This window comes from Papio anubis, chromosome 8 (genome assembly GCF_008728515.1).
Source record: "Papio anubis isolate 15944 chromosome 8, Panubis1.0, whole genome shotgun sequence".
Classification (NCBI taxonomy): Eukaryota; Metazoa; Chordata; class Mammalia; order Primates; family Cercopithecidae; genus Papio; species Papio anubis.
The window spans coordinates 105211120-105221518 of NC_044983.1; the positions used below are offsets into that span (position 1 = coordinate 105211120).

At 36.5% G+C, this 10399-nt stretch overlaps 1 long non-coding RNA gene and 1 pseudogene across 1 annotated transcript; one reads left to right on the forward strand and one right to left on the reverse strand.

Moving 5' to 3' along the window:
- The first annotated feature begins 565 nt into the window (after positions 1 to 565).
- LOC108587464 lies at positions 566 to 8801 on the forward strand. The gene is made up of 2 exons (XR_001906056.3): positions 566 to 8304; positions 8629 to 8801. It is a non-coding gene; the product is annotated as an uncharacterized LOC108587464 (long non-coding RNA).
- LOC116268788 lies at positions 610 to 715 on the reverse strand (annotated as a pseudogene).
- Positions 8802 to 10399: the final 1598 nt, after the last annotated feature.

Below are 10399 nucleotides of genomic sequence, written 5' to 3' on the forward strand. Positions count from 1 at the left end.
AAGCACAGATTTTCTTTTACTTCAATGAGTAGGGTCAAGTCAAAAGTGAAAAAATTTGAAAGGAAAAATAAAAATGAATACCACAGTAAATAGGAAATTTGCCAAAAAATCCTTCTAGAATACACTAAAGCTATCCAAAGAGATAAATGTCCTCTAAACATTTTTTTGTTTTATATGATAAAACGAAAGTTTAGGAAAGTTTAGAATTGGATCCTATGTAGTCAGATTTTAAAATTTCACAAATTTTAGGAACCATTTTCTGTTAAATCATATAAACACAAATAATGATACAGTTTACACTGAAGTACTATTTTACATCTTTGAAAAATGAGTAAGTTTAAGTAATGGAATCACACACTAGTCTTCTGATTTCACTAAATCCTCATTCCATTTCCCACAGCTTTGACATCATTTTTATTAGTTAATAGACAAATGGCAAAATGACAGAAGAGATTTGCAATCTTAGAACCTACTAAGGTTTTAAGATTTCTTAGTCATTAAAATATCTTGTCTTTTCAAAAAATTAGTTTACCAAAGCTTTTAAAATGGAATTTTATTCTTTTACCATAAATGCATATTATTTTATCATTTTAAAATGATTATTGCAAGATAGGTTGTATGAATGTATAATACCAGTGGAGAAAATAAACATTGTGTTTTAAACTGATAAGAAGAGATACTACACTTGATCTTAGCCAAAAGGCTGAGATGCAATTAACATTGTGTTTCATAGAGTGTGGTTCAATAGCCATTCCCATTAGAACCTGAAGAATTGGTTAAAGCAGATTCCCAGTTCTACACCAGCCCTATTTAAATTCACTGTGATATTAGATAGTTTTCTCCCATGCTGTAGGAAGTGAGGTTTGTTCTTTCTCCTAGCTATCACTGTAGTGAGTAAGATTAGTTTCTTCCTAGGAGACTCTATAGGGATGTACAATTTCTTGCAAAGGTTGATTCTAAAATTTGTTCTCCAAAAATGTTTACCATTCTTTAGCTACTTGCAGTTATTTCCATGGTAGTTTAATTATTATTTTCTCTGTAGAGGAGGTACAGTTGATTTTATGGAACTGTGTTTCCTTTGGACAGGTTGAACTATTTAATTTTCATATGAGTAGCTATATGTTTTAAAATATGTAGTCTGACAAAATTGCTCTTTTTCTCATACTGTGCCCTATCCTAAATGATATTGCTGGTGGAAGGATGAGCAGAAAAGTAGATACAGTATAATGAGAAAAATAAAAAACATTTGGGAGAATAAAGATGGCCATTTTCTCATAATGATGCTTTAGACCTTGGTGGTTCTGAGTGCCTACTGCTTAAGAATAGGTATCTCTTACCCATGTTCAAATTGGAAAATTTAAAGAGTTTTAGGATTAAAGAGAATAGCATTTTGTATATTGTCATAATCCTGCTACCATCTTGGTTACTACTTCGCTGATCACATGTTAGGGTGATCAACGTTGATTTTCAAGTGATTAGGGAAGATTAGGGTATTCAAACTTTCTGTAAAGGGCCAGAAGATAAATAATTTAAATTTTATGGGTCATATGCTCTCTGTCACAACCACTCAACTCTGCCATTGTAGTGTGAAAATAGCCATAGACAATACACAAACAATGGGCATGGCTTTGTCCCAATAAAACTTTATGAGAACAGACAGTAGATTTGGCCCAAAGCCATAGTTTCCACACCTCTGGTCCAGATATAAAGCACGTTGGCTCATGTTTGGTTGCGGTATGTGTGTCAGAATTGGTTATCCTTCCATAAAGATCAAGAGTCTGGCGCTGAGTAGAGGGACTTGTGTTGGTAACGGAAAAATAAATGTCTTGGGATAGAGACTTATCCACACAAATAAAGTCAGGGTTAATTAAATGAAAATGTGTTTACAGTGACAAATTAATGCTCTTACAGCATTAAAGGAAGATAAACTAGTGTGTTTCTATTTCTATGGAGATTTTATGTAACACAATGGCCTTTTCACTATGCCATTTTATGTAATTACCATTAGCACAGAGGCCATTAATTCAATATAATCAAGGAATGTAAATGTCAGCTAACATTGTGCTATGTCCATCACTAAGTATTTCTCTCCATTTTTCTATATTTTGTAATTGAGTTTTCTTGTCAGACTTTTCAACATTATTTTGAGATCTGACTGTTTCTGCCAAAATGAAATGAAATTATTAACAAGAAATTGTTGGCATTCATTCACATTAAATATTCCATTTAATATATTTTTTTCTGTTACCTTAAGCAGAAGAGGCTTTCATTTATCTCAAATATACCCATGCTTGCTGTGGGTGAACAGAAGGAACATCACTTATTGATCTTAGTCAGAATTAATGAGCAATAGTTACTTGTGAGCCCGTGTTCTTTCGTCATCTTTCTTCTTCTCTTGCCCAGTGACCCAAACCACCATTATAATGGACTTCCTTTGTACATTTATCATGTCTTTACTGATTGGGCTGTATTTGAAAGTCAGGCACTTTGAGCTTGTAACCCTGACTTTTACATGTCAGCCACATGTATAGTGTTGTGTTTTTAAAACATGGCACTCTATTACTCTCCAGTTTCTCCACAAGTGAAATAAACTTGGAAAATACATTTTTATATAATATATGACACTAAAAAAGTAAACTAATTAAAAAATTACTTCACAGGGAAAATAAAAATTGCTAAAAGCACCGTATTATTATTGAGTCCCAAGCCTGAAAGATTTCCTAGAAGTCTCAGTTCATCTTCATAAGATCTATGTTTAAAGCGTGCCAGAAAAATGTGTGCTAATTTTATGAAATTTCTTGGAAAGCAGATTGGATTTCATCATGTCACTACTCTTTGAGGAGTAGTATACCCAATATGCTATAGCACACTGACAGAAGCAAACAACTTATAGGCCATGTAATTACTAATGCTGACCTCCTCTACTTCACAGTCCTTACACATTTTTTCCCATTTATTTCACAATCTCTGTTTTCTCTTTTTTTCCATACCCACTTTCATCACTGGAGTTTCAGCGCTTATTGTTACCTAGTTTACTGAATTTATCTTCTGATTAGTTGTCAAAACATCAGCCTTGACTTCTGTAATTCACCCTTCACACTATCATCAAAATGACTTTTCTTGCAAAAATGATTATTACTTTCCTACTCGAAAGTCTTTGAAGATTTCTAATTGTTTACAGGAAGAAAATTTAGACTCCTAGGCATGCTATTTTAGGCATGCTGTCTTAGGAAAGCAGAGCTTAAGACCAAGATCTTCATGCACATGGTTTATTTGGGAAGTGATCCAGGGAGCAGGAACCTTTTGAGGAATCTTAGGTTCTGTATTGAAGAACTCCCTGCTGGAGACTAAAAAGGGAAGTATTTGTCCTTCAGTTCCTTTTCCTTCCTGGTGAAGGGGCGCTCTGTAGGTTTCAACGGTCCTACCCCTCTGGGTTGTACACACATAATTGCCATGTGTGATCCTACAGATGTCTCTAGCATATTATCAGAGAATGTCCTGAACAGGAAGTAAGAAGTATGGGATATTGAAAGGCAACATCCTGTAAGAATGCTCCTGTCCAAAGTTTGCATGGAAATGATTTCCACAGTAGTGGCTGGAGTGAGAGGTGGGGCTATTAGGATTTGAAGTAGTACCCAAGAATTGTCAAGATTATGTGGCATAAAAATGCTTCTTACATTATGTGACTTGAATTTCTGTCCAATCTGATATTTCATCATTCTTTTTCCATGTCCAGACCAAATGTATAGAGGCTACTAGCTTGCTTATTAATTAATTTCTTCATTAAAAGTTTGTTGAGCGAGATTATGCATCAGGTAACCTTTTAGACATTGGGGATGCAAAGAAGTTTCCACTCCTCATGCAGGTTGTATTTGACTTGGGAGAGGCAAATGACAAACATGTAAAGATATGAATGTGATTATTTCAGTTGGTGGTAAGGGTGATAAAGATCATAAAGCAAGGTAGTAAGATGAGTAGAGGAAGGACTGAGTGAAATCCTCTCCCTGGAAATTATATTTGACCTGCAGTTTAAAGGGTGAAAGTGAAAAACCTAAACAAGAATCTGGGGACAGTATGCTGCAGGTGAAGATAATAAAAGTGTAAAAAATCTAGAGCTGCAAATCAGTCTTGTGTGTTCTAAAGGGAGGGAGAAGCCTATATGGTTAAAGTCTAGTGAATAGAAGAGAGAGTGAAGAGAATAAGAAATATAGGTAGGACCAGAATTTGTAGATCCCTTTAAGTCAAGGTAAAAAGTTTGGATTTTAGTAAAATTTCATTGAAATATCATTGAAAGGATTTAAGAAGAGAAGAGATATGACATGATTTGCATTTCATAAAATTGCCTCTGGCTACTATAAGGATTTCCCTGGGACTTGAACCTTTCCCACCCTGTGCCATTGAAGATGCTGCCTTTACAATACATATCACCATTTGAATGTGTTTTCCTTACAGGATGTAACTCTTCTTGAGGGAGGGCACCACGTCTTCATATTTTTGTGGACAGTGCCCCTCACATATTACAATTACTAAATACATGATTGATAATAAATGTTATAAGATGGATGAATGAATGCAGGTCTACAAGGGTGTTTCAATAAGTGATACTAGAATAAGAGGACTACACAGGATACAGAGTAGTGGTTTTTCTGAACTATTATTCATTGCCTGAATATTTTCTAATCCTTTACATCTAAGTCTTAAGATGACATCCCTATATTGTTTGCTTATGTTCGACTTGTGATTTACTCTGCCTTTCAGATCGTTCCCTCCTCTTACACTGAATAGCTTAGATGTTTTTCACTGTGAAGTTAATTTTATTTCAGTAAGTACGAGAGAAGTAGTAGAGTATAGGTTTAAGAGTACAGAAATTGGAGTGAGGAAACAAGAATTTAAAGGGTGAATTAAAATATGAGTTTGAGACAGTACAAGGAAGATCCAATGCTTTAAAAAGGCATTGGTGACTTGGAAAATCTTTTCAGAATGTAGAAATAGGACAATTTCACTGGTGCTTGAGCTGTATAGTTAGATTTGCGATTCAATCATGAATGTACTATTCATTAGCTCAGTGACCTTGAGTAAGTCACTTAATCTTAATAAACCTCAATTTCTGCATGTATTTTATGTGAATAACAGTCCTTGTGAGGTTTAAGTAACCTAATAGTGTATGAAATGCTTAGGACAATTTTGGACACATTTTATACTCTCTAGACTGGTAGTAGTATTCTTAGTAACCAAAATATGCCTTGAAAGAGAATGACACAGTAATAGCCTTTTCCAACTGTAATGATTAAATTAATTATTGGTTGCTGATCTTTCCAGGAGGGTTGATTTGCAGGGTATTTTTGTTGAAGCACAGAGCTACAGTCCAAGCTCCTTTGATTTCTGTTTTGATTTCCAACCTCGGGTCAAAATAAATCAGTTTGTGAATCTTGCAATGAATCCATTATCTTTAAGGAGGGAGCATTTGGAAGACCAATTATAAAATTAAAAAGAATCCAGAATATTGCTGAGTAGAACTATAATCCTATTTCTCTATGTAATTTTACATATGCAATTTTAGAATAATTCTACTTTGTTGGTTAAGAACAATTTTGGTTAGAAGTGATAGAAAATTCAACTCTAAGTGGCTAACCAGTAGTTTATTTTTCTCTCATATAAGAAAAAGTTGAATTGTTCATCAAAGTTGTTAATCAGTGTTTTGGTTTCCTTCCTTCTTGGATGAATGATAGAATAGTACAATTCTGTATGATAGATTTATGCTTTGTTCTTCCTTAAAGTTAGGTGTAGCTATAGTTGCTCTGGCCAATGGAATGTGAGCACATGTGGCATTTCTGGGCAGAGAAGCCTTGAAGAGTTAGTGTTTCTGCCAAGTCCCCTTCCCTCTGCCATGGTAATTGGTGATATATCACGTGACAGTCTAATGGAACACAGCCTTCATTGGCCACTGGGGTTTTGAGGTTGTTGGTTACAGCAGCATATTCATCTGATAAATGGCCTCACTAATATGAACCATACAAGGTACCAGCTTTATCATATCCTGTTTTATCATCTCTGTTTTCATTTTCATTCCTATCACATCATATTCTCAAGATGGCTGCAGCAACTCCAGGAATCACTTTAGTGTTCAAAGCAGGAAGAATTAGTAAAGAGGGGTGATACTAGGCACATTATTCATTTTACCAAGAATGCAAAAGATATTCTGGGAAGCTTTTAAGACCTCCCCTTACATCTGCTTGGCCAGGAGAACTGGGTTAAATGGCTGCCACTAGTTACAAGGGAAGTTGCAAAGTGGGCAAAGTACCATCCCAAAAGAAACTGAGAAGACGTGGGGATGTGATATTGATCACGCCGCTGGCAGTGTACGCCACAAGGGCACAGTTACTATAGCAAGTGTTCCTTTTTCCAAAGGAAGATGGAAACACTCCAGTAGGATCAACTCAAAATCCCCATTTCAAGTCAGCAATCAACTACAGAAAACCACTTTTGGAGTAATTCTCCCCACCACTGTATCCCAATGCGTTGGTGTTATGAGTTAAACCCTGTTTCCCAAATTGTCATTGGACGGTTATATGGGCAATAGTTAAACAAAAAAATTGACTGAGGCAAGATATGTCAGTTCTGTTATTTCTTCTTATCTAAAAATCACCACATTTTGGTACTTAAGAGAATTAGTTTGATCTAGTCATAATAGTCCTTCATAAAAAATGTTAAAGGGACTTATTTTTTGAAAACATACACAATTATGATTTCAGCTATTACCCAAATCATAATCATCTTTTGGAAACTTAAAATTGACTGGTAGTTTGTTCTGATGTCCTAGTATATATTAGAATTGCTGAGTTTTAATATCCAGTCTATAATACTTTCACTTTTTTCATATTTTCCATTTTTGGGAAATTTTATGTACTGCTCTTGTCCTTTTTTAAAAAAAATGAAATGTCTTTAAAATGACATGCCCTTTTTTTAGGGAAGTTCCATTTTAAATTTGGACTTCTTGATGTTCATTATACAAAATCAATGTAGCTTTTTATATTTTAAAATTCTCTGTTGATGGTATAATGTGTTCAGCATATGTATGGGGGCGGTGGCTGAGAAGACAGGCATTTAAGCAACAGTTTGTCCTAAACTTGAGGGCTCCCTTTGATTTGGTTTAAAAATATAGTCACTAGTCATTTTTTCAGTTTCTTGAAGAGCTTAATAATATAGATATGTACTAAGCCTGCTAATGTTTATAGCTCTGTTTTTCCCTCTGAGGATAACTTATAAGGCAAACACTCTCTCTTGATTTTGATACATGTGAAGTTGGGCTGAAACTGCTGTTTCCATGTTCTGCTTGACCATCAACATTATGATTTTGGAAGACATGTGTATGGTTCACTCTGTAGTAGCTTCCCTTTAACAAGGCATTCAACAGAGCCTTCGGTTTCCCTTTCCAGGTTTTCCTTTGGTTTACTGGTTTATCATAAAGAATTTGAAGGCATTGGTCACTTAGAAAATGTGACCAAAGACTGGGCCTACCAAGATCTTTCCAGAATAAAGCCTATGTGGTTTATGACCAGATCTCAGTCCTATGAATTTGTGAAACTCTTTGGAAAGTCATGTGATACTTTTACATTTGGAATAAAATGTGTTAATTACATTTTAATTGAGATTAAAAGTAACAGAATGTCCTTTAAAAATACTTAAAGCTTTAAGACTCATTAAGTTACTTAATGCTATAAACAAGCTTAAGTTTGTTAAAATGAAAGAAAAAGATTACAGAGTTTGTGAATGCAGGGAATTCACTTGCTCAGCATACAGTAAAAAATTAACCTTGCCCAAGAATCATTCGGCCTTTAACTAGCTTTTGGGAGATAACCTTTAAGCCTTTGGAATGTCCTGCTTGATGAAAGTGTCTGTTTACCAGGGGGACTTGGGCCATTCCAGGTACTTGATGATTTGTGGTAGAGAACTTGGGCCATGCAGTATTAACCTGATACTTGAGGGGCTGGAGACAGGTCAGCCAGGCAGGTGGTCAGCAAAGTTTATGTGGCCAAGCAGTAATAAAACTCTGAACACCAAGATTTGGGTGAGTTTCCCTGTTTGGCAGTACTCCATGCATGCTGTCACACAGTACTGTTAAGAGAAATCATTGCTATCTGCATTGTAACCATAATAAGTCCATTGCTCAATACCCAGCAAGTCAATACAGTGAGACACAGGGTTGCATCAGAGAAAGGGGTTTAAAATTTAATTGTAGACCTGCTGAATGAGGGGATCGGAAGAAATCTCAAATCCATCTCCCTGAAGAGTTTGGGACTAGAGGTATTAAGGGTTTTGGAGTGGGCTGACATGTGGAGAATACAGGGTGAAGTGATAGGGCAGAGAGCAGAAGAAACTGTATTCTTACGCTAATTCTGTTCTTCTGTGGGGGTCTTCAAACTGGTTGGTTTCACCTGTTTTGTTGGAATTCAGGATCTGAAAAACATCTTAAGCAATTCTTAAACAAAAGCCTTATGATTCTAACATCAGAAATCCTATCTATTGGAACGGTAGAGATGCAAATGTTATCTAGTGACTTTTGGTTACAAGGAAATGGGTCAAAGTGCAGCCTGATTAATGCTTAATTTTACCTATACTTCTGTCTAGAATTCTTATTAGCGCTGTGAGGATGACTTCAGCATGACTTTATTGGGAAAGGACAAGTGGAAGCACCACCAAGCACCACACTTGGTCTCTCCTGAACCCTGCTCTAGGCAACTCTTCTCTTTGTTGATTTTAACATGTATCCTTTCACTGTAATAAACTGTTGGTGAACATAATGACTTTCTGAGTTCTGTAATTCCTCCTAGTCAATCATTGAACCAAGGATAATCTTGGAGACCTTCTGAATTACATTTAGATTGTCATCCTTTACCAGAAATTTGCTTTAAGTCTAAAAATAGTTGCAAAGAATCCCCACCACTTTCTTCCACAGACTCAGTCCACCACAATGTCTCTTTTGGTGGACTCAGAAATGCTGCAATTAGATGTGTTGGATGGTAGTTACACCTGCTTCACTGTACTCCCATGAGGGGAGGTGGTGGAAGGTTTCTGATGCAAGTGGTTCTTTGCTTTATTACTAGTGAACATGATCCTCACACATTCTATCCTTCACTGACCCTGTGGTCAGCCTAGGAAGAATTGGGAAGAGATTAAGAACGTTTTCATCTGGCTGGGTGCAGTGGCTCAGGCCTGTAATCCCAACACTTTGGGAGGCCAAGGCAGGTGGATCACGTGAGGTCAGGAGTTCAAGACCAGCCTGGTCAACATGGTGAAACCCCATCTCTACTAAAAATGCGAAAAAAAAATTACCCAGGTGTAGTGGTGTGTGCCTGTAGTTCCAGCTACTTGGAAGCCTGAGGCAGGAGAATCACTTGAACCCAGGAGGCCGAGGTTGCAGTGAGCCGAGATTGTGCCATTGCACTCCAGTCTGGGTGACAAGAGTGAAACTCTGTCTCAAAAAAAAAAAAAAAAAAAAAAAAAAAGAAGATAAGAAGATTTTCGTCCAGACATCCAGTTTCTTTCTTCCTCCCAACCTAACATCTCATTGCCTCAGCTTCTGTTTTCCTGAACTTAGGCTATATTCTCAAATTACTCTCAACTAAACCTTGCTAGTATAAGCTAAACATGGCTTAGAACACTCCTTTTTGGAGGCTTTTCTTTATGATTAGGGATACTGCACACTTTCTGAAGGAGAGGAAGTAGAGGAAGTATTTGGGGACAAGCAATTTTTCACAGTGGCCCCACTGGGCATGGGGAGATCAGAAAGGTGTCTTTTCTGATGGGACCCAGGATTACTCCAGAAAAGAGATGTTGAATTGATTTGAGAATAACTTCTCTTCACTTAGCCATTTGCAATGATCTCTTTCAGGCTTATTGGTATTTCTCTACACATTCTTATGCCAGTAATAGCTCCATCTTCACCCAGATAAGAGGTCTAAAGCACTTTATAACATGTTCTTGAGTAGAAATTCTAGAACCTCTGGGACTCTCACCAGGAAACTCCTTGCTAAGCTTCTTGCACCACCTACTGTTAGGGTATTTGCTTTCCCCCAGGTTTTTACTTCTTTACCCGGCTCTCTGGAATTAACCTTTATTTTGATTCTTTCTTTAATTGTAGACTCAACCTGTATTCCCCATGGCTTCTGTCTTGACTTCATGTATGTCTCTGTAGCTCTCATTACACTTGTCTTATCACACATCTTCCCCTGTAGGATGAAAGAACTGTGTCTGCTATGTTCACACATGTGTTCCCAGTACCTAATACAGTTTCAAAAATATAGTAGTCGCTCAATAACCATTTGTTGGATTGATGAATGAATGAGAGCTAGGCACATTCCACTTTCATATCTGAACTGCCTCTAGGAATGTCAGTTTA